Here is a 25,589-nt window from a genome sequence, read left to right on the forward strand (position 1 = left end):
TCTGAATAGATGAGTTTTCAAGTTCCGTTTGAAGCTTGCAAGTGTAGCAGACAATGTGACGTGTTGAGGTAGCGAATTCCAGAAGACCGGGTATGCTCAGGAGAAGTCTTGGAAGCGCTTGTATGAGAGCTAATAAGTGAGTAGGAGAGAAGGAGCTCTTGGGAGGACCAGAGATTACATGTTGTAGTGTATCAAGAGATTAGTTCGGAGAGATACAGCGGAGACAGATGGACAGCTTTGTAGGTCTATGTTAGTAGTTGTAATTGGATACAGTAGAGAATTGGGAGCCAATGGAGGGATTTGCAGAGCGGGGAAGTGGGATGGTTGTAATTATTAAGGTGAATCAGTTGGGCTGCAGAGTTAATGATGGACTTTAGAGGTCCGAGAGTGTTAGCAGGGAGGCCACAGAGGAGGTTGTTACAGTAGTTGAGGCGGGAGATTATGAGAGTATGCACAAGCATTTTTGGAGATTGAGAATTGAGGAAAGGATGGATTCTGTAAATATATTTTAGTTGAAGGCGGCAGGAGGTAGCGAGGGATTTGACGTATTGTTTGAAGGACAAGGCAAAGGTAATTCCGTGGCAGCAGACTTCGGGTACTGGATAGAGAGTGATGTTATTTATTTTAATAGATCAGGTAGGGAACATAGGTGACACGGAGGATAGATGATTAGTTCAGTTTTGGCCACATTGAGCTCGGGATGTGGAGGTTGTGTAGGAGTGAGAGACACTAAAAGTGCAGTTGGAAAAGTATGAATCTATCCAGGAGAGGGCAAGGTCTCTGACACCAAGAGAGAAAAGAGGATCTGTAATAGGAGGGAGTGGTCGAAAGTGTCAAAGGCGGCTGACAGGTCCAGATGGAGGAGTATGGAGAAATGCCTGTTAGCTTTGGCAGTAAGTCATTTGTAATTTTAGTCAAGGCAGTTTCAGTAGAGTGATGTGGACGGAAGCCGGCTTGTTGGTTGTCAAAGAGAGAGTTAGGCGGGCTTTACACGTTGCGACATCGCTACCGATATAGCGTCGAGGTCATGTCGTTAGTGACGCACATCCGGCGCCGGTAGCGACATCGCAATGTGTAAATCCTAGGTGCGTCTATGAACGAGCGCAAAAGCGTAAAAAATCACTGATCTGTGTCACGTCGTTCATTTCCATAATGTCGTTACTGCTGCAGATACGATGTTCTTTGTCGTTCCTGCAGCACCACACATCGATGTGTGTGAAACCACAGGAACGACAAACATCTCCTTACCTGCGTCCACCAGCAATGCAGAAGGAAGGAGGTGGGCGGGATGTTATGTCCCGTTCATCTCCGCCCTTCTGCTTCTATTGGCCGGCCGCTTAGTGACGTCGCGGTGACGTCGCTGTGACGCCGAACGCACCTCCTCCTTGAAGGAGGGATTGTTCGGCGGTCACAGCGACGTCGCCGACCAGGTATGTGCGTGTGAAGCTGCTGTAGCGATAATGTTCGCTACGGCAGCAAGCACCAGATATCGCATGTACGACAGGGGCGGGTGCTATCGCGCTCGACATCTCTAGCAATTGCTAGCGATGTCGCAACGTGTAAAGCCCGTCTTAGTTGAGAGGTGGGAGGAAAATTCACTTGTCCATCTGTCTGTAATTATACATGTCTATAAATGTGTGTATAAAGTCAGATTCATATGACAAATGGTTGCCTTTTTAAATCATTTACTGTTGCTGGTATACTATTAAAGGGAACCTGTCACCAGTTTTTTTAGTATCTCAACGAATGCCACAACACCACGAGGAGGACACCCATGAAACCGGACCAGCCTCATTTAAATTCAGCACATGACCAAATCAAATGGTATTTTGGCTGTGTACAAGTAAGTCTGGGAACAATGTAGTCATTTATGAAATGCCTAAGAAAAGCAGAAAATGGTGGTGGCATTTGTTGAGATACGAAAAAAAACTGGTGACAGGTCCTCTTTAAGAGTTCTTAAAATATCCTCTTAGTGTAATCTTAAGGGGGCTTTACACACAATAACATCGCTAATGAGATGTCGTTGGGGTCAAGAAATTCGTGACGCACATCCGGCCTCGTTAGCGACGTCGTTGCGTGTGAAACGCATGAACGACCGCTAACGATCAAAATTACTCACCTAATCGTTGATCATTGACACGTCGTACTAATCTCAAATTCCATTGCTGTTGCAGGACGCAGGTTGTTCGTCGTTCCTGCGGCAGCACACATTGCTATGTGTGACACCGCAGGAACGAGGAACAACATCGTATCTGCGGCCGACGGAAATGAGGAAGGAGGTGGGCGGGATGTTCCGGCCGCTCATCTCCGCCCCTCCGCTTGTATTGGGCAGCCCCTTAGTAACGCCGCTGTGACGCCGAACGAATCTCCCCCTTAGAAAGGAGGTGGTTCGCTGGCCACAGCGACGTCGCTAGGCAGGTAAGTATGTGTGACGGGGACTAACGATGTTGTGCACCACGGGCAGCAATTTGGCTGTGGCACACAACCGACGGGGGCGGGTGCTTTCACCAGCGACATCGCTAGCTAGGATTGTCTGCTCAGGAATTTTAACCTTTCTTCATTCAAACAGAAGGAGTGCACCTTTGTCTGGGCCATGTATGTACTTTAGCCAGTTAATCATGTTCTCCCTTAGACATCTCTTCTTAAGAATAAATAAATGTAATTCTCTTAGTCTTTCCTCATACGGTAACTAAGATCCCTTTTATCAGTTTTGTGGCTCTTCTTTGCACCTTTTCTAGCTCCAGGGCATCCTCTGTATGAACTGCTGCCCAGAGCTGAACTGCATAGTCTAGATGAGATTGCACTTATGCTTTGTAAAGTGGTAGTATTTAGTAATGGGCGTACCCGGACTGTAAAAGTTCGAATCAGCATGGTTTTAAACTTACCCGAGTGTCGGGCCCTAGGCTCCGACGAGGATGTACACTGCTTCCGCGGCCTCTCCTTCACTTCCTGTGCCGCTCATTATTGCTCATCCATATGCACTGCTTTCCCTGCCCACCGGCCATCCTAGCGCCTGTGATTGGTTGCAGTCAGATGCGCCTGCAACCAATCGCAGGCGTTGTCTGCGGGTCTATATTGTACAGTAAAAAGCAGTGCATATGCAATGAAAGTAATGAGCGGCCCCTGAAGTGAACGCGTGGCCTGGAAGCATCGTACATCCGCCCCGTAGCCTCGGTAAATCCAGCGCGCCTGCTCCTATCCCCCTATTCCTTCTACCAACATTTGTAAATGCTGGATTCTAGTCCGCATAGACTTATATGGGGACCTCGGAAAGACTTGGAGCCCTTTTTCAAAATGGGCACTTCATTAGCTTTGTCCAGTGGCTTGCACAGTAAGTCACTATAGTCTCTAAAAAAAATCATGTATAGGAGGCCAACATTAACTGAGGTGAGTTCTGTAAGAAACCATGGATGGCACTTATATGAGCGTGAAGCTCAACTTACCTTTGACCTTTTGCCGGAATTAAAGGGAATTTGTCACCAGGTTTTTAATGCCAAATCTGAGATCAACACATCTTCTCTCGCCCTTTTTACTAAACAGCATATCATTGTGGAGTGCCTCCCCATTTTCTTTAATTTTTTTTTAACCCCTTCACCCCCGGTCACTAAAACACCCTTCTGACTGGGCCATTTTTTGCAATTCTCACAAGTGTCACTTTAACAGGTTATAACTCTGGAATGATTCAATAGATCCCAGTCATTGTGACATTGTTTTTTACTGACATATTGTACTTCATGGTATTGGTAAATTTAGGCCGATGTTTTTTGTATTTTTTTGCAAAACTTTCGGAAATTTGGCGAAAATTTCGCAATTTTCAAACTTTGAAATTTTATGGTCATAAATCCAAGGGATATGTCACACAAAATAGTTACTAAATAGCATTTCACACATGTCTACCTTATAACAGCACAATTTTCAAAACAAAATTTTATTTTGTTAGGAAGTTAGAAGGGGTTCATCAGCAATTTCTAATTTTTCCAACAAAATTTACAAAGCCATTTTCTTAGGAACCATATCACATTTGAAGTTATCAATCTTTTCAAAACCACATCCAAGAAGTTTATTAACCCTTTAGGTGCTTTAGAGGAACCAAAGCAATGTAAAGGGAAAAAAATAAAAAAATTACTTTTTTAAAATTTTGCATTTTCACAAGGGTATCAAGAAAAAATGCACCATAAAATTTATTTTGCAATTTCAACTGGGTACGCTTTTACCTCATGTGTGGTAGAAATCAATTGTTTGTGCGCACGGCGGGGCTCGGAAGGGAAGGAGCGCCATTTGAATTTTTGAAAGCAAAATTAGCTGAAATTATTAGTGGACACCATGTCGCATTTGGAGACCCCTTGAGGTGTCTAAACAGTGTAGCCCCCCCACAAGTGACCCCATTTTGGAAACTAGATCCTTCAAGGAATTTATCTAGCTATCTGGTGAGCACCTTGAACCCTCAGGAGTTTCACAGAAGTTTACAACGTTGAGCCGTAAAACTAATATATATATATATATATATATATATATATATATATTTTTTTTTTTTTTATTTTTTTTTTTACCATGAACTTGTTACTTTAACAGGTAGTTTTTTTCCCACAATGGTAGCAGGGAAAAATGCACCATACAATGTATTATTCAATTTGTCCTGAGTACACAGATACCTCATACAGTGCCTTGCGAAAGTATTCGGCCCCTTTGAATTTTTCAACCTTTTCCCATATTTCAGGCTTCAAACTTAAAGATAAACATTTTAATGTTATGGTGTAGAATCAACAACAAGTGGGACACAATTGTGAATTGAACGAAATGTATTGCTTATTTTAAAGTTTTATAAAAAATAATAAACTGAAAATTGGGGCGTGCAATATTATTCGGCCCCTGTAAGTTAATACTTTGTAGCACTACCTTTTGCTGCGATTACAGCTGCAAGTTGCTTGGGGAATGTCTCTATCAGTTTTGCACATTGAAAGACTGAAATTCTTGCCCATTCTTCCTTTGCAAACAGCTTGAACTGAGTGAGGTTGGATGGAGAGCATTTATGAACAGCAGTTTTCAGCTTTTTCCACAGATTCTCGGTTGGATTCAGGTCTGGACTTTGACTTGGCCATTCTAACACCTAGATACATTTATTTATGAACCATTCCATTGTAGATTTTGCTTTATGTTTTGGATTATTGTCTTGTTGAAAGACAAATCTCCGTCCCAGAGGAGATTTTGCAGATTTTGCAGTCTTTTGCAGACTCCAACAGGTTTTCTTCAATAATGGTCCTGTATTTGGCTCCATCTATCTTCCCATCAAGTTTTACCATCTTCTCTGTCCCTGATGAAGAAAAGCAGGCCCAAACCATGATGCTGCCACCACCATGTTTGACAGTGGGGATGGTGTATTCAGGGTGATGAGCTGTGTTGCTTTTACGCCAAACATATCATTTGGCATTGTGCCCAAAAAGTTTCATTTTAGTTTCATCTGACCAGAGCACCTTCTTCCACATGTTTGGTGTGTCTCCAAGGTAGCTTGTGGCAAACGTTAAGCAACACTTTTTATGGATATCTTTGAGAAATGTCTTTCTTCTTGCCACTCTTCCATAAAGGCCAGATTTGTGCAGTGTACGACTGATTGTTGTCCTATGGACAGACTCTCCCACCTCAGCTGTAGATCTCTGCAGTTCATCCAGAGTGATCATGGGCCTCTTGACTGCATCTCTGATCAGTCTTCTCCGTGTTTGAGATGAAAGTTTTGAGGGAAGGCTGGGTCTTTGTAGATTTGCAGGGGTATAATACTCCTATTTCAATATGATTGCTTGCACAGTGCTTCTTGGGATGTTTAAAGTTATGGAAATCTTTTTGTAACCAAATCCGGCTTTAAACTTCTCCACAACAGTATCCCGGACTTGCTTGTTGTGTTCCTTGGTCTTCATGATGCTCTATGTGCTTTAAACAGAACATTGAGACTATCACAGAGCAGGTGAATTTATACGGAGACTTGATTACACACAGGTGGCTTATATTTATCATCATCAGTCATTTAGGACAACACTGGATCATTCACAGATCCTCAATGAACTTTTGGAGTGAGTTTTCTGCACTGAAAGTAAAGGGGCCAAATAATATTGCATGCCCCAATTTTCAGTTTATTCTTTTTTACAAAACTTTAAAATAAGCAATACATTTTGTTCAACTTCACAATTGTGTCCCACTTGTTGTTAATTCTTCACCATAATATTAACATTTTTATCTTTATGTTTGAAGCCTAAAATGTGGGAAAAGGTTGGAAAATTCAAGGGGGCCGAATACTTTCGCAAGGCACTGTATGTGATGAAAATCTACTGTTTGGACGTATGGCAGATCTTGGAAGGGAAGGAGCGCGATTTAATTTCTTGAAAGCAAAATTTGCTGAAATCATTAGCGGACACCATGTCGCATTTGGAGACCCCTTGAGGTGTCTATACAGTGGAGCTCCCCCACAAGTAACCACATTTTAGAAACTAGACCTCTCAATGAATTCATCCAAATATTCGGTGAGCACCTTCGAACCCCTAGGGGCTTCACAAAAGTTTATAACATTGATCCATAAAAATATATATTTTTTTTACCACAAACTTGTTGCTTCAACCAGCTAGCTTTTTTTTTTTTTTACAAGGGTATCCGGAAATAGTGCACTATAAAATGTATTGTGCAATTTCTCCTGAGTACAATGATACCTCATATGTGCTCGAAAATTACTTTTGAGGCACAGTGCAAAGTGAAGAAGAGAAGGAGCACCATATTTGAAATCAGATTTAGTTGCAATGGTTTGCGGTTGCCTTGTCACATTGGCAGAGCCCCTGAGGTGCCAGAACAGCAGAAACCCCCCACAAGTGACCCCATATTACAAGTTGCACCCCTAAATTAATTCATCCACAGGTGCAGTAAGTATATTGACACCACAGGTATGTCACAAAATGTTATACTATTGGGCAGTATAGAAAAAATAATTACATTTTTTCCCCTCACCCATGACAGCACCACATGAGAGAGGGATCCACCCAGCAAGGACAGGAAACCATTCTGAAATAAAAGGGCGGTACTTCTCCCCCTCTTCAGTTGGTTTCCTGTCCTTGATGGGAGATCTCATTCTGTGCGCAGTACAGAAGGAAATTATGGGCCAGAAGAGGCCAGATCTTACCAAACCCCATCCGGTGACCGGAAGAACAGGGTGGGTCCTGTGGCGTCGTTCTTCGGGGTTGGAAGCGCCATCCACCAACCCTCTTGGGACCTGGTGTTCGTGCAGGTGCGGGTGGCACAGACCGTCCGATGGAGGTCTCGGGATTGCCTCACCACCCTCCCCCACATCTACACCCACCACGCCGCTCCTCAGCGTCCTTTCTGCGGCCTGCTAGTTCTGCAGGCCCTTCGGGAGCGGGGCGCGCTCTGTGACGCGCGCCCGGAGCATGCTGGGAGCTATGGGCATGCTCGGGTGACGTCACAAGAGCGCGCCGGAAGTCAGGGCTGCAGACATGGCGGCACCCATGCGATATAATTGGCGGCATGGGCGGCAGTGCCCCGGTGCGGGGATTCGCCAGGGGATCGCCAGCCATCATCTGGGCCCTGCTGGATTCATGGATAAGGGGGAGGAGCCATTCGGGACTGGAGGAGGAGGGATATGGCCTTTAAAAGCCCACAGGCTGGAGATGCTTCTGCGCTTGCTGCATTTTCACCATGGATGGAGACAAGCGATAGCGCTCCCCGACACCTCAGCGTGAAAAACGTAAAGATGGCAGTCGGTCCAGTGAGACCAGTTGTCCCAGCCGTGGCAGTCAGAGGTAGAGGACTTTCCGTGGCTCCATCAGGAAGGTGGATAAGCCAGCGCGGCCTCCAGATCCAGTATCCTTTGATTTATTGGATTGGTAAGTGATCTTCGAGAATGTCACTTTTATTAATGGCTCCCTTGTGGGGTTTTTTTCTTGCAAAAACACTAGGTTGCACCCAAAAAAGCCACTTCTAAACGGAAGAAAAGGGACTGCCCTTTATGTCAGGCACCGCTTGCGGCACACTGGCAGAAAAAGCTATGTGCGAAATGTATACGCAACACAATAGCTGAAGAGTCCCCGGGGGTTTCTGCTGAAATGAGATCTGTCATCCATTCTGAGATACAGGATTCTTTATAAAATATCCTGAGGAAAAAGAAAAGTAAAATAGTCGAATCCGGCTCATCCCCCTCATCCAGTCTTGATCTTTGCTCAGATTCCTCATCATCCGACAGTGACATGGGGGGCTAACCATGTTTTCCTGCTGAGGATATGGAGAAGCTAGTCAAAGCAATACGAGTGAGCATGTGATGTTTGGTAGGTTAGAGGAGAAAGGAAAGATTTCCTTTCCTGTAAACGCTAAGGTGGAATTGCTCATTAAAAAGGAATGGAATCACCCTGATAGAGTGGGAGCTCTCCCATCCTCTTCTAAAAGAAAGTACCCGTTTGACCATAAGGATTCTGTTCCACGGAATAAAGCCCCAAAAATAGATGCTGCAGTGGCTAAGTCTTCCAAAGCTTGGGGTTTGCCCTTGGAAGATTCAGGGATATTAAATGATTCCCTGGATAGAAAAGCTGACGGCTATCTGAAACACACCTGGGAGTCACCAGTGGGCAGTTTGAAACCCACTATTGCTGGTACCTGTGTGGCACGCGCGTTAATGATTTGGCTTCAGCAAATTGAAGACCACCTCAAAGATAGAACGCCTCGTAATCAAATCCTGTCAAACCTGCCACTACTGCATGCAGCGGCATTCCTAGCAGACACATCCGCAGACTCTATTAGGTTGGGAGCCAGATCCGCCGGTTTGTCCAAATGCCGCAAGGAGGGCACTATGGTTAAAAGGCTGTCCAGGGGACTTGCAGTCAAAACATAAGCTATGCGCAATGCCATGTGATGGTCAGCTCCCCTTTGGCAAGCAACTGGAGGGAGCCTTGGAAAACGCGGCAGATAGGAAGAAATCCTTCCCTAGATTTTCATCAAGCTCCCAGTGTTTTTCATTTCTTGGAGAAAATTTTACAAGGGAAAACCTCCTGACAATCAAAAGTGGGAACACAAGCCCAGAAGGCAATCGGGATTTATGTTCGGTGGCTCCGCCACTTCCACAAGAAAGCCATCCCAATGATGCCAAGCCGCAGGTGGGAGGACGGCTTTTTAATTTTCTAACTGCCTGGGAAAATATTTCCTCTAATACATACATTCTGAATATTATCCGAGAGGATCTCAGAATACAATTTATCCTCTATCCTCGACAATGGTACGTTCTAACGCCTTTTTGGAGGTCATGGGAAGAACAACGAGTTTTGGAATCAGAGATCATAGGACTGATAGACAAACCGGTCCTTTGCGAGGTTCCCCTTGCGGAACAAGGGAAGGGGTTTTATTCCCCTCTTTTTCTGGTGAAAAAAACGGACAGCTCGTTCAGGACTATAGTAAACCTGAAGAAACTCAACGAATACATACCGACCCATCCCTTCAAGATGAAATCTGTATAGTCAGCCATCAAACTGTTGCATCACAACTGCTACATGGTGGTAGTAGACCTCAAGATGCCTACTACCATGTTCCTATTCATCCGGATCATCAAAAATATTTAAGGGTAGCTCTGTCCATCCAGAATATGATTTGTCATTTCCAATTCACAGCACTTCCATTTAGACTTTGCATTGCTCCACAAATTTTTACAAAAATAGTGGCAGAAATGACAGCCTTCTTGAGACTCCAGAATTTGCTTTTTGTTCCCTGCCTGGACAACTTTCTGGTCATCGGCAAATCACAACAACATTGTGTAGAACAAGTACGGAGCTTCCAGGTAGTCCTGAAGGACCTGGGCTGGATTATGAATACGGCCAAGTCTCGACTGGAGCCAGCTACAGTTCAGTTATTCCTGGGCATGCTGTTGGATTCAGAACGCCAGATATGTTGTTTGCCAGAGAACAAAATCCTGAAGATGTCGATGCTCGCCCTACATGCCATACGCCATCCCAAGATGTCCCTCAGGAGGGCCATGTCTGTTTTAGGGACCATGATGTCCTACTTCCCAGCAGTGCCCTGGAGCCAGCTCCACTCAAGGAATCTTCAGTGGAAAATTTTCTCTGCTCAAAGAAGATTAGAAGGATATTTAGAAAGGGATGTAGTTCTATCCTTGGAAACAAGGAATTCCCTCTGATGCTGGACATCCAAGGACAAGCTTTCCACAGGAATCCCGTGGCTGCCTCGGGCACAGAAGATAGTCACCACAGATGCCAGTCAGCTGTGGTGAGGTGCACATCTGGACGTGCAGATATCCCAGGGGTCCTGGTCGATCTGGGAAGCAGCACAACCCTCCAACCTCAGAGAGCTATGGGCAGTAGAGAAAGCGTTGAAAGTAGAGCTGATCGAACTCCCCAAAAACCGGGACAAGCGGATCACTGCCAGATTTAAAACTAAAACCTGCTTTACACAAGTCGATCTATTGTGCGATAGCACGAGTGATCGTACCCGCCCCCGTCGTTTTTGCGTCACGGGCAAATCGCTGCCCGTGGAGTACAAACTTGTTTAACCCCCGTCACACGCACTTACCTTCCGGACGACCTCACTGTGGGCGACGAACGTCCACTTCCTGAAGTAAGCGGGACGTTCGGCGTCACAGCGACGTCACACGGCAGCTGCAGGGTGGATAAAAATCTTGATTTTTTTAAAAAAATCAAAAAAATCAGATTTTTTTGATTTAAATCAGATTTTTTTGATTTAAATCATTTGATTTAAAATCAGATTTTTTAATCAAGTTGTACACAAGCAAAACTTTGTCTTTTTGCAAATCTAATTGTTTTACACAAATAAAAATATTAAAACAGTTGATTATGAAACCTAATAATTTTTATTTGCACTATTAAACACTCAGAATTGAACTACAGAGAGTAAGGGTACCTTCACACTTAGCGATGCAGCAGCGATCCGACCAGCGATCTGACCTGGTCAGGATCGCTGCTGCATCGCTACATGGTCGCTGGTGAGCTGTCAAACAGGCAGATCTCACCAGCGACCACTGAACAGCCCCCAGCCAGCAGCGACGTGCAAGCGACGCTGCGCTTGCACGGAGCCGCCGACTGGAAGCTGCGGAGACTGGTAACTAAGGTAAACATCGGGTATGGTTACCCGATGTTTACATTAGTTACCAGCGCTGTGTGCAGAGAGCAGGGAGCCGCGCACACTGAGCGCTGGCTCCTTGCTCTCCTAGCTGCTGTACACATCGGGTTAATTAACCCGATGTGTACAGCAGCTACATGTGCAGAGAGCCGGAGCCGGCAGCACAGGCAGCGTGAGAGCTGCGGAGGCTGGTAACTAAGGTAAATATCGGGTAACCACCTTGGTTACCCGATGTTTATCTTGGTTACAAGCTTACCTCAGCTGTCAGACGCCGGCTCCTGCTCCCTGCTCGCTTCATTTGTCGCTCTCTCGCTGTCACACACAGCGATCTGTGTGTCACAGCGGGAGAGCGGCTTTGAAGAAAACGAACCAGGGCTGTGTGTAACGAGCAGCGATCTCGCAGCAGGGGCCAGATCGCTGCTCAGTGTCACACACAGCGAGATCGCTAATGAGGTCACTGCTGCGTCACAAAAAGCGTGACTCAGCAGCGATCTCGGCAGCGAGCTCGCTGTGTGTGAAGCACCCCTAAGTACTTTTTAACAATAGCCTATCTCTAACGTTTGAAGTAAGCAAACATCTTCAGTGAATACATCAGTCCTTTAAGCCTACTGTTTATTTAGGACTTTTAATAGGAAAACCAGTTGTCCTGCTTTAGCAGTTCCTAAGCGGTTTCGGACTGTTGTGTGCACAAAACCAAATGAAGAAAACAATCTCTCTACTCCTGCGGATGAAGCCGATGCAGTCAGTAGCTGAGTAGCTAGATTTATTATCTTTGCTGGAAGAACAAGTGATTGCGACTTCCACCAGTCCAGTGGTTTTAGTTCATTAACGACGTTATCTGCAAACATGTATTTTTGAAATGGTGCAGATTCACACTTCAATTTCAGCACAGTTGCCACAATGTCATGGTTAGTATTGGCGAGCCACTCCATTGCAGAGTTGATTTCCGCCTCAGATAATTTTTTCCCTCTGTAGATGGGATGCAAGATATTGGCTAAATAGTGTTCTTCTTTTAATGCTTGGTCCTTGCGGTGCTGTATTGCAACCTTTACATTGTTTGAGAGGTTCAAGAGATCTAGAGAACCTTCTAAATCTTTCCAAACTTCTGTGGCATCAGCTATGGTTGCAGTATCTTTCTGCATTTTATCCAACGCAATCGATATTGGCTTTAACCTTTCCAAAAGGTCCTCGGCATTTCTCTTCACACCAAGATTTAATACTTTGCTTCGTATATTAGCATCAATTTTATCCCGATGTGTTTCGCAAATGGACAGTAATTTTGACCAGTTGTTAATAAACAGTTCCAAGCAGTCAGCCAAGGTATTCCATCTAACATATTGTGGTAGAACCAACTTCAGTCCTCCCATTTCCTTGTAGGTTGCATGTGCAAAATGATTATTGCGGAAATATTTAACAATTTCTACAACATGTTCCTTGACACCCAAAATATGCAGGTCTTTTGCCAAAAGATGCAACAAATGGGCAGAACAACCGTATGTAATGACATTTGTGTCATCCTGTGCCAGTTCCGCTCGCATTTTTGCCACATTGCTTGCGTTATCAGTAACTAAGCTCCTTACTTTACATCCAAACTGTTCTTGGCATTGGTGAATTGAGTTCTTAGCAATTTCAAGTAAATATTCAGCAGTATGTGAATTTCCAGATGTGTCGATTGTGTCTGTAAGGTAAGTTTCACCATCTTCTGTTGTGACACAAGTGCAAATTATGGGGTCGTTGTGGATGTTGCTCCAACCATCCAAGCTCATGTTAACAACCTTGTCTTTCAAATATTTTGTACAAGCCACTCTTTCTATGTCGTATACAGCCTGAAGATGTTTTCCTGAGATATCAAACTACTTGGTGGTTTGTAGCCTGGTCTAATTCCTTCGATCATTTGTACAAACAATGGGTGCTCAACTAGTCGGAAAGAAGAATTGGTTGCAAATATGAATTTAGCAATTAATTCATCAAAATGTTCTTTCTGGCTCGTCGTAGTCTTTAAGATGAATTTTTCTACACTTTGTTGCACGCAAAGTTTTTTTTTGGGCTGCTTTGTTGAAGTTGTACCCAGATATTGATTGTCACGTGCAGCACAAGCCATATTTGACCCTGAAAGCACAGAAATTAAAAATATAAATCGACTGCGTATTTGAAGAAATATAACGAAAATATTGAAACAAACTTTTTGAACAATGTAATGGTCCTCGTCCTATAAGGGCTGTCTCAAAAGTTATGCTACTCAAGTTTTCCGGTGAGGTTGCTGTAATACTGGTAACTAATATCAGAGCCTCAGCAACTGAAAAAAATTATGTCACAAAAGTTTTAAAAATGTTTTTTTTTTAAAATGGTCAATTTGGCAGACTTAAAGTGAATTGCAGCCTACAATAAAAAAAAAATAAGCGTATACACACTTTATTTTTACTTAAAGGACATGTGCACCTTTATTTTTTAAGGTGCAGCCAGTCACAGTGTGCACATGTCCTCCCCCCGCAGCTCTCTTACCTCCGATGTCAGCGCTGCGGGGATCCGTGGCTTCGTTCTGCCCGTCCTTGAGCGCGCCTCCATTCATTTCAATGGAGCGTGCGGCCCGCTGACGTCACGCCGCTGGATCACTGCGAGTAGGCCGCAACCGGAGGACGGGAGGCAGACGGTCAAAACGAAGCCACGGATCTCAGCGCTGCGGGGATCGGCGGTAAGAGCGCTGCGGGGAAGGGGACATGTGCACCTTAAAAAAATAAAGGTGCACATGTCCTTTAGCGTTAATTTTCTGTGAAATATTGCCTTAACATAAATTTAAATTCTATACTCCAGAACTACCAGTGCTAGAATTTTTCTTTTCATAGACTTTAACCATCCCAGTAAAATGTCTGTTAAAAAAATAGGTTGTAAATTAATTGCCAGACTTACCACTAGTACTAGGCTCCTGGTGCATAAGAAGCTGTGGGGGTTCATTGACATTAGTTGTATCACTATCAACATCTTCATTTCCCTTCTGGTTGCAGTTTTCATGTGATTTCAAACGGCAAACAAGTCCTTGGATATCCTTTTGACAGTATTTGCACTTTGCTCTTGCACCTTTCTTTCCAAGATCTGCTGCTGGCATCTCAACAAAATGAACCCAAATAGGGTCTCTCTTACGACCTGCTGCCATGGCTCACACAGATCACTTATGAAGTTTGATTGTTACTACAGCCTGAGCCAAGCACTGCTGATGTTACTACAGCCTGAGCCAAGTACTGCTGACTATCCAACAAGTTTGGGCATGTCAACTGAATGCAGGGAAAAAGAAACTAAACCAAAACTGAAACCAAGCTAGAAGTGTGGAATTAAAGGGGCAGTATGAACAAAATGTGGAGGCTATTAATAGTTTATACAATTAAGACATGCTGCTTTTAAACACCTACCTATTGCCATATAGTAAAACAAAAAAGATTTTTACTTACTTTGGGGTCCCCCCTCACCCTGGCGTTAGATCGTTGCCCCTAGTTTCGTCCGTGTAACTATGGGCGCACATGCACACTGCTCTCACTTCTCATTTTAATCGTGATTTATATTAAAAAAAAACCTTTTGATTTAAATCAGTGATTTAAATCATGATTAAAATCATGATTTAAATCGATCCGATTTAAATAGAAAAAAATCTTTTGATTTAAATCGTGATTTAAATCATGATTTAAATCGGCGTGATTTAAATCAATCCACCCTGGGCAGCTGGCCATTAGAAGCGGAGGGGCAGAGATGAGCGGGATGTAAACATCCCGGCCACCTCCTTACTTCCACATAGCCGGCAGGTGCCGCGGGACGCAGGTAAGCTGAGTTCATCGTTCCTGTGGTGTCACACGGAGCAACGTGTGATGCCACGGAAACGATGAACAACCGGCGCCATTTTAATTAAACAATTTTATGAAACCTAGCGACGAGTACACAACTCACGATTTGTGAGCGATACTGCGTCGCTAGGAGGTGTCACACGAGACGACGTCGTGAACAATGCCGGATGTGCGTCACGAAAACCGTGACCCCGACGATGCATCGCACGATAGCTCATCTCGTGTAAAGCCCGCATTAGTCCGATCCGCGCCGGAATCCGGTGCCCATATAAGTCAATGGGCACCAGAATCCGGAGATTAAAAATGTTCTGTGGAGGGGATAGGGGGTAGGAGCGTGCGCGGTATACGCACCGAGGCAATGTCATGGCGGCAAACTCCTTCAGGGTCACGCTTTTACCTTCTGGAGCCGGCAATTCAATATTCACTACTTTGCCCGCCCACCGGCGCGTCTAATTGGTTGCAGTTAGATGCGCCCCCACCCGGAGTATCAGCGTGTCACCTGACTGCAACCAATCACGGACGGTCGGTGGACAGGGAAAGCAGTGCAAGTGTCTGCGGGTCAGTATCGAGGTAAAAAATAAACAAATAAAACAATCGGCAGCACAGATGTAGCCCACGGCTGCAGCCCCAGCTATCGGGCTGTATCTGTGCTGTGTATCCAGTGCCCAGAGTCACATGTGCGAGGCTTTGCCGGGTGATGCCATGGCAGACTTGCGCAAGTCCCTCACAAGTGTGATTCTGGTCTAAGAGAAACTGCATGCGGCTTTTTTTTTATTTATATAACTAATAAAAAAAATCTGACCTGCGGTCCCCCCAGTTTTCATCCCCAGCCAAGATAACGCCAACTGGGGGCTGGTATTCTCAGCCCGCAGCCGCCCAGTATTGCCGCATCTATTAGATGTGATAATCCCAGTGCGATACCGGCCCTTCCCTTTGGCCTGATGCGGTGCCAATCGGTTAATAAGAGGTTAATACCTGCGCACAGCTGCTACTAAGCCCTAGGTTAGTGATGGCACAGGCTATCAGATACCTGCATCACAAACCTGTACATTAATGTAAATAATCACACACAGAGAAAAATCCTTTATTTGGAATAAAGTACATAACGCACCCTCCTTCACCACTTTATTAACCCCCAACACAGCCTTCTAGGTCCGGCGTAATCCACACGAGGTCACACGCCGCTTTAGCTCTGCTACAACTAAATATCACAGAGAAAGGCCATAGAGAACGACCGCTCTCTGTGAGCTCCAGAAAATGAATGAATGAGCTGCGCAATGAGCAGTGACGTCACTCAGGTCATTTGTGGTCACAGCTGGAGGTTCCCACGGTCATTCACTTGTGATCGCAGGTAACCTGACCTCAGGTGGAGGTCACTGAGTTCACAGATCTGCATCTCCTAGCAGAAAATCGCAGTTTTTTTGGCAAAGAGACGCAAATTTGGTGCTGACATTTTTACACCATATTCCTGCATGCAATCTAAACCTCCTGGAAAAAAACTACGGTGTTTTGACACATTTTTTTGCCGCGGTTTTTGCCACGGGTTTTTTTCTGTGATTTTTGCTGCAGTTTTTTTGCCAGGAGGTGCATATTTGGTGCTGAAATCATCTGCACCAGATTTCAGCACCAAATTTCCACCTGCTGGCACAATTTTTTTTTTTTTTTTTTCCATTTCTGGGCCAAGGGATGCAAATTTGGTGCTGAAATTTTACACCATATTCCTACATCCAATCTACACCTCCTGGTAAAAAACCCGGTGTTTTGCCGCATTTTTATTGCCGCGATTATTTTATGCCAGGATTTTTTGCTTTTCTTTTGTTAAATAATTAAAAAAAAAAAACGACGTGCGGTTCCCCCCAAGTTTCATCAGCAGCTATGATAATGCCGGCTGGGGACTGGTACTCTCAATCCGCAGCCGCCCGGTATTGCCACATCTATTAGATGTGACAATCCCGGTGCATTACCGGCTCTTCTTGTTGGCCTGATGCGGTGCCATTTGGGGTAATAAGGGCCTAATAGTAGCGAACAGCTGCTACTAAACCCTAGGTTTGTGATGGCACAGACGTCTATGAGATACCTGCATCACAAACCCGTAAATGAATGTAAATAAGCACACACACAGAGAAAAATCCTTTATTTGGAATAAAGTACAAAACGCATATCCTCCTTCACCACTTTATTAATCCCACACACCCTGCAGGTCCCATGACGACATATCCAGCTCTGCTACATCTCAGAGCGAGCAGCCATAGAGAAGACTGCCAGCTATGAGTGTAGCCTATAACTGAGCCGCGATGGCGATGACTGCAGCAGACACTGTCACTAGGGGAAAACAAGAATGCCGCGGAGACACCATCACATGTTTCTCAATGCTGGCAGGACACTAGCCAGGTCTTTCACTGTGAAGGAACAACCACGGGAAGGGCAGTCTCCAATCAAGGAAACCGCCTATACCAAAACATGGTATCCATCCACAGACAGCTGTTTCAGGGTATTTGCCCCTCATCAGTGGGGAGTAGGAAACTGGCTAGTGGGAGAAATGCCTAGTAGAAGACTACATAGGTAAAGATGGTTGACCTCGGGGAGATCAACATCCAACACCGCGGAGACACCATCACATGTTTCTCAACGCAGTGACACTAGAACAAGGCCCCCTGGGAAAATATGCAAAACAAGAATGACGCGAAGACACCATCACATATTTCTCAACGCTGGCAGGTCTCCCCGAGGTCAACCGTCTTTACCTATGTAGTCTTCTACTAGGCATTGCTCCCACTAGCCAGTTTCCTACTCCACACTGATGAGGAGCAAATACCCCAAAACAGCTGTCTGTGGATGGATACCATGTTTTGGTATAGGCGGTTTCCTTGACTGGAGACTGCCCTTCCCGTGGTTGTTCCTTCCTGGTGAAGATCTTGCTAGTGTCCTGCCAGCGTTGAGAAACATGTGATGGTGTCTCCGCGGCATTCTTGTTTTACATATTTTCCCAGGGTGCCTTGTTCTAGTGTCACTTCGTTGAGAAGCACATAATGGTGTCTCCGCGGTGTTGGATGTTGATCTCCCTGAGGTCAACCATCTTTACCTATACTGTCACTAGGGGAGCACGAGATCTCAGTCTTTGATGACCGCATCTTACAGTCTCTTCCAGTAGGTGGAGTAGAACCTCCTCTCCCTCTCGGCCCTTCACATAAAAGGACTTTCAAATACAACAGCAGACTTCTTGACTCGTCACAAGTTGAAGCAGTGGGAATGGTGTCTGAATCCGAAAAATTTTCAGCGCATTGTAGCTCTCTGGAGGAGACCTCAAATAGATCTTTTCGACACTCGGTCCAACAGACAGGATGCCAGGTTCTCCTCTTTAAACCCTGCAGAACACCCATATGCAGTGGATGCACGCCAACTTCCATGAACTTTCCAACTGGCTTACGGGTTCCCGCCAATTGTCCTGCTACCATCAATTATACGGAAAATCGGGAAGATCAGCCGAGAGTCCTTCTCGTCGCACCCTTTTGGCCCAAGAGGCCCTGGTTCTCTTTCCTGAGGTCTATGTCACTCACGGATCCCTGGGTCCTTCCAGAGATTCCAGATCTCCTAGTACAGGGTCCAGTGTTCCATGCATAACAAAAGGGCTTCCATCTGACGGCATGGAACTTGAAGTTTCTGCAAAAGGGCTTTGAGATAGGACTAGTGGTCATCCCTTTTAAAGGTTCAAGTTTCGGCTTTAGGGGCCCTGTATGATTATGACCTTGCGGGACATAGTTGGATTAGAAGGTTCATGAAAGCATGCAATAGAACCAGACCAGTAGTCATTTCTAAAGTTCCTCCGTTGGATTTAAATTTAGTGCTGGAAGCCCTCACAGATCACCCCTTCAAGCCTATTGACGCAGTGCCCCTTAAGATGCTAACCCAGAAGACGGTGTTATTAGTGGCCTTGACATCAGCCCGTAGAGTCAGTGATCTCCAAGCACTCTCGATAGTTCCTCCATATACTCAAGTATTTGAGGATAGGATAATATTGCGAACCAATCCGGCCTATCTCCATAAGATTGCTTCAACCTTTCATAGATCTCAGGAAATGATTCTGCCCTCATTTTGCACTGCTCCAAAAAATCCAGGTGAACGCAAGTTCCACACGTTAGATGTCAGGCGGGCCTTGTTACAGTATATGTCGGCAACATAAGATGCCAACATAACTTAACTTAACATAAGTTAAGAAAAACGCAATCTTTGTTTATAGCCTTTTAGGGTAGTAAAAAAGGGTTGGGAGTGACTAAAAGCTAGATGGATTAGGGATGATATTGTCTTAGCTTATTCTGCTAGTGGTGCTGCTGCCCCTGATGACATTCGGGCTCACTCCACCTGAGCAATGTCGGCTTCCTGGGCAGAGAAGGCATAGGTATCTCTTGACCAGATCTGCAGGGCTGCTACTTGGTCCTCATAAACTACTTTCTTCAAACACTACCGACTGTACTTATCTTCCTCGGCTGATCATTCCTTTGGTCGAAGGGTTCTTGAGGCTGTGGTCCCTCCCTAAACTATACAGTTCTCTGTAATTCTCTCACGTGGTGCTGTCATGGGTGAGGGGAAAACACCAAGGTTACTTACCAGTAGCCGGTTTTTCCAGAATCCATGACAGCATCCATATAATCCCCCCCCCTCTCTCTTTCTCTTCTATTCTCACCCTTTGGTGTGCACTATAATGGTGTGCATGTGTGTGTATTAGTAGGTGACGGAGTTAAGTTACTAACAATTGTTGGAGGTCCTTTCATTCTCGGAAAACAACTAAAGAGGGGTAGAGGTACTGCCCTTTTATTTCAGAATGGTTTCCTGTCCTTGCTTAATGGATCCCTCTCTCATGTGTTGCTCTCATGAGTTCTGGAAAAACTGGCTACCGGTAAGAAACCTTGGTATTTTACCACTAGAATGTGGTTTTAACTCCAGATTTGCAATTTTCACAAGGGGAATAGATTAAAAAAAAAAGGACCCATAATGTGTTGCACAATTTCTCCTGAACGTGGCAATACCCCACATGTGACTGTACAGTACAGTTTGGCCACACCACAGGGCTCAGGAGGTAAGGAGCGCTATTTGATTTTTTGGAGCCCAGATTTTCCTAGAGTAGTTTACGGACTCCATTTTCAGAGCCCCTAAGCGGCAGAACAGAAAAAAAACCCTCAAGTGACCAAATTTTGGAAATTACACCCCTCTAACTATTCATCTATGGGTGTAGTGACATATTAGTCTCTTGAAAACACCCATGGTGTCAAATGCAGTGAATGTTGCAGAATTAAAGATTGTAAACATTTTGGATTAGTTCCCCTTTATCCTGTGCTCTATGTTGAGCACTTACATCAGGGTTTCAAACTACATCTCTGAAATACATGATTCAGATGAAGCCTACCACAGATCCTTTCACTAATGAGGCAGCAGAGTTACTCTGGACTCCGTTTGGCCTCTGTTCAGCGGTGTCCGTCTTTTCAATGATGAACAAAAACTGTTGCTGACTGCATTTTTGTGCACGTCTGAAAAGACGCATAAAAATATGGACACAGCCGGGCCACAGGCCAGACGTGATTTCAAAGTGACTCCCTCTGCCTCATCACAGTGAATTTTCAGTTGGGTATTATATCTGAATCGTGTTTTTCAGAGATTGACACGTAATCCCAGTGTAAACGCTCAGTGTAGAGTGCAGAATAATTTTGAGCCATGCCGTATTGCAAGATTTTTTAGGAGAGTAACTCGGGCACATCTTTTGCGGGATAAATTGAAGTTTTTATTGGTACTATTTAGGGCCACATATTTTTTGATCGTTTTATATTTCACTTTTGTGAGGTATAATCAAAAAGAAACAAATTCAGGAATTGTTTTTTTTTGTTTTTTTACATCATTTACTGTTTCATGACAGTGATAAAACGGTTTTATTCTTCGGGTCGGTACGATTACAGGGATACCTCATTTATATAGTTTTTTTATGTTGTTCTGCTTTTACACCCAAAAAACTATTTTATAGGAAAAAAAATAATTTTTCATTGCTGTATTCTGAGAGCTACAGTTTTTTTTCTATTTTTTCACTGAAGCAGCTCTATGGCGGCTTGTTTTTTGGCTTGTTTTTTGCGGGACAAGATGACGTTTTCAAGTATAACATGTTTTTTTTACATTTGAATTTTTGATCTCGTTTTATTCCACTTTTTTAGGCAGGTATATGATGAAAAGACAGTTTTTGCTACCTTTTTTAATTTTTTTTTTTATTATGTTCACTGAAGGGGTTAACTAGTGTGACAGTTTTATAGCTTGGGTAGTTAGATGCGGCAATACCAAATATGTGCAGGTTGTTTTTTTTTTTGTTTCATTTTTATTTTTTTTACTTAAAGGGAACCTGTCATCAGAAATTTAGCTATAAACCTAAAAGTTTCCCCCTCTGCAGCTCCTGGGCTGCATTCTAGGAAGCTTCCTATAGTTTTTGTGGCCCCTTTTATTCCAAAATAAATACTTTATAAACTTGTACCTTTTTCTTATGCAAATTTCTTTAATCGTCCATGGGGGCGGGCTGCCTGATGTACGTTGCTGTCCTCCTGCCGATTTACGCCGCCCCCGAACGCTGAATTTCAAACCTCAGGACGCCGCCCCTGGGCGCCTGTGGTCCCGCGCATGCGCTGTGATACTGTAGCGGTGCCGTGCACTGCGTGCACGTGTGACCGCTAGTGACGCTTTGCGCGGGCACGAGGTTATGGGCGGCGCTGTGAGTGTCATCAGCAAGTGCCGCCCATAACCTCGTGACCGCACTTTCGCCTATTCCTCCAGCGTTCTGCTCGCTGGCCAGATGACCGGACGTCACCTCCTTCCCATCCTGCTCAGCAGCAGTAAATAGATAGGAGGAGCGGACGGAGCAGTCGGTGCCCGCGCAAAGCGTCACCAGCGGTCACACGTGCACGCAGTGCACGGCACCGCTACAGTAGCACAGCGCATGCGCGGGACCACGGGCGCCCAGGGGCGGCGTCCTGAGGTTTGAAATTCAGCGTTCGGGGGCGGCGTAAATCGGCAGGAGGACAGCAACGTACATCAGGCAGCCCGCCTCCATGGATGATTAAAGAAATTTGCATAAGAAAAGGTACAAGTTTATAAAGTATTTATTTTGGAATAAAAGGGGCCACAAAAACTATAGGAAGCTTCCTAGAATGCAGCCCAGGAGCTGCAGAGGGGGAAACTTTTAGGTTTATAGCTACATTTCTGATGACAGGTTCCCTTTAAATATACATATTTATTGGAATATTTATTTTTTTTTTGTTTATTTTCCCCACATTTTTTTAATACTTTTAACATTTGTTTGACTTTTTTTTTACTTAGTCCTTTCTGGGACACTAACGTTCAGTGATCTGATCACTGATCTAATCCCCTGCAGAGCTTGATCACTGCAGGGGATTATAAGTGTCAGGGTTGCAGCAGCTCTGTCACTTCGCCTTACACATCATGAAGGCGGCATGGTTTCTTAGGCTCTCCGTAGTACAGTAACTCTGGGGCGCCTTGATGATGACCCAGGGTTACCATGGCAGCGATCGGGTCCCTGTAATTGCATTACAGGGTTCCGATCGCCAGATTCCTCTCCCTGCCTCCTGAATGGTGCAATCATTGAATGCAGCATCTAGAAGGGTAAACTGCTGGGAGCAGCATGGGCACCGCTCTTGGCAGTGACAGCTGGGTCTCGGCTACAAGATAAGCTGGAGTCACGACTGCGATCTCGGGGGTAGAGTGCAGGAACCCCCGTGATTGTTACTTCGCCTCACAGACGCTGCATCCGGCATGATCTGTAAGGCGATCCAGAGCTGGGTGACCCAGCGTCGTCATGGTGATGACCCAGGGTTGCCATTGCAGCAATCGGGTCCCTGTAATCATATTACAGGGGCCCAATCGCCAGGGAAAAGTAAGGGATTCCTCTCCTTGCCTCCTGAATGTTGCAATCATATTGATCGCAGCATTTAAGGGGTTAAACTGCCGGGAGCAGCGTGGGCACCGCTACTGGCAGTGAGAGCCGGGTCCCAGCCACAAGATCATCTGGGGATCCGGTGGAAATGGCGGGAGTACAGCGTGGGAACCCCCGCGATTGCCATGACGTACTGGGTACATCCTTGGTCAGAATGGCACTGCCTTTCATGAAGTACCCAGTACGTCAAATGTTGTGTAGAGGTTATCTTTGTTTTATTAACATAATTAAGTCAGACACGGTACAGCTGAAATTGTAAACAGCGTTATACAAGTCTGACACATGAAGGACTATAGCAACTTTAAACATAATAATGAACTATTATGTGGCCTCCATGATACCAGCTATACCTGAAGCAGAGTAACAGTACTGTCTGTACATCCAAATATTTATACATTCAACGGATTTATACTAAGCATACAGACAACTCTAACAGTATGGCCTAAAAAACCTAAACAAAAAACAAGAGATAACAATAATAGCTACATAATGTCACAGTATACCACTGCATAGCATTCCGCATACTAACACCCATAGGGATTATGTTTCTGTGAGTGTGTCGGGGGAGGAGTTCCTCAGGTCTCAAATTTTATTACATTTTTCTGGACGCCCCCTGTTGTAGTATACTACCCATTTATAGGGTATAATTGCGTAGACCAGTTTGACCCAAGACCGCACCTTTGGGTCCGAACCGCCAATCCACCTTAGGGCTATCAACTTTCTAGCCATGAACAAGGTTTGTCTAAGAAATATTTTCATGTAGTGGTCCCACGACTCCTCCACAATCCCAAACCGACACAATAAAGGTTGGCAAGGAACAGGAATCGAAACATCGATGATAGTAGCGAGTTTACCTCCTGCCAAAACGCTGAGATAATAGGGCAGCTCCATATCGTGTGTAAAATTGGCCCCTGAAAGATGACATCATGGGCACTCCGACGTGCGTGAGTGGCCCATATTGAACAGACGAGTGGGAGTGAGATATGCCTGGTGAATCACAATCCCAAACAGACTCAATAAAAGTTGGCACGGAACAGGAATCGAAACGACGATGATAGTAGAGAGATAACCTCCTGCTAAAACGCCGAGATAATAGGGTATCTCCATATCGTGTGTAAAATTGGCCCCAGAAAGATGACATCATGGGCACTCCGACGTGCGTGAGCGGTGCATATTGAACAGACGAGTGGGAGTGAGATATGCCTGATGAATAATGTAACAGTGAATCAGTCTGTTATTAGCGGATGGGGACACTGTAGTTGGCGATTCCAATAACTCCTCCCACTCCTCCCCCTGTAAGGAAGGGATCAAATGCCTCCATCTGTCCTGGACTGGCAGGGAATATGTCCACCCCCACCGATAACAGGTAAGTATAGCCGATATCAAGCTCCGGGGGCCCTGTGATTTCAGAATATCGATCATTGGAAATGAGGATATCTGCTCCCTCACTACGCCTCTGCATATGAGATTAAACTACCGTGCGAACCTGAAGGTATCTAAAAACTGGGATCTTGGGACATCATATTCAGCCTGAACCTGCCCAAAGGACTTAAAGACGTTAGTTCCTAGAGTAAAGAAATCTCCTAATGCAAGAACATTATGAGTTGCCCAGAACTGCATCGAGGGATGATCAATTAGAGTAGGAAAATAACTGTTTTTCCACAGTGGGAGCTCCACCACCACCCCCTCGAAGCCCGCTACCTTCTTAGCCTGCCACCGTGCTGATCGCGCCAACTTAAGGATAGGTAATAGCCTGGGCACCCCCGGTCTGCTCGATTCCAGAAAGCCCAACAGACAATCGGTCCCCACTGCACGCACCAGATGGTCCTCCGAATTAGGTAACTGACAGTGCGGCATCCAGGGGCTCAGTGCTTTAAGCTGTCCTGCCAGATTATACATAAAAACTTCAGTAGAGCCATCCCCCCTAATCCCTTGGATCTCTGTAGAGTAGACAGACAGAGTTTGAGCCTAGACTTCCCCCATATAGAGGAAGAGATGAGCGAATTAAGCGATGAGAAGAAGGACTTAGGTACCAGGACTGCCCTATGCTGTACAGTGTAACTGCGCTTAGGGAGCAGTATCATTTTAATTAGGTCTATTCTGTCAACTACCAAGAGTGGTAGTTTACCCCATAAGTTATATTTAAGTTTACCATATTCCAGAAGTGGTATTATACTCATTTGGAGGTCTAGTGTGTGTTCTTTCTGTCTGCGTATACCTAGGTACTTGAAGTCGGGCACAACCGGCAGGGGTGATAGACCATCCAGCGGGGTTCCGGAGCTGTGCAATAACGGTATTAAGGCCGACTTATCCCAGTTAATGCATAGACCTGAAAACTCTCCAAATTTAACTATAGTGTCTATAACCATTAGTAGGGTTGTCTTCTATGAAGACAACCATATCATTCGCATATAATCCTATTGTATCTGTGCGATCAGCTACAGTTTTTCCAATAATAGATGGTTGTGAAAGGACTCTGATTGCCAGGGCCTCAATAACAAGAGCAATCAGGGCTGGCGACAACGGGTATCCCCGCCGCGTGCCCCGCCTCAGAGAGAAAGGTCATGACAAAACATTGTTGACTATTATCCTGGCTACCGGAGATTTATACAGCATGTGGATCCAGTTGCTAAACTTAGGGCCAAAAGCGAATC

The 25,589-nt window shown here is 45.0% G+C and overlaps 2 protein-coding genes across 2 annotated transcripts in view; both read left to right on the forward strand.

Moving 5' to 3' along the window:
• Positions 1 to 25,589, forward strand: part of LOC142312166 (uncharacterized) — a 135,860-nt gene that overhangs the window by 72,430 nt on the left and 37,841 nt on the right. The gene's annotated exons all lie outside the window — the stretch shown is intronic.
• LOC142312150 (uncharacterized) overlaps positions 1 to 25,589 on the forward strand; it is a 40,295-nt gene that overhangs the window by 8,056 nt on the left and 6,650 nt on the right. The window lies entirely within an intron of this gene.

The sequence above is a fragment of the Anomaloglossus baeobatrachus genome, chromosome 5 (assembly GCF_048569485.1).
Source record: "Anomaloglossus baeobatrachus isolate aAnoBae1 chromosome 5, aAnoBae1.hap1, whole genome shotgun sequence".
NCBI classification, from domain to species: domain Eukaryota; kingdom Metazoa; phylum Chordata; class Amphibia; order Anura; family Aromobatidae; genus Anomaloglossus; species Anomaloglossus baeobatrachus.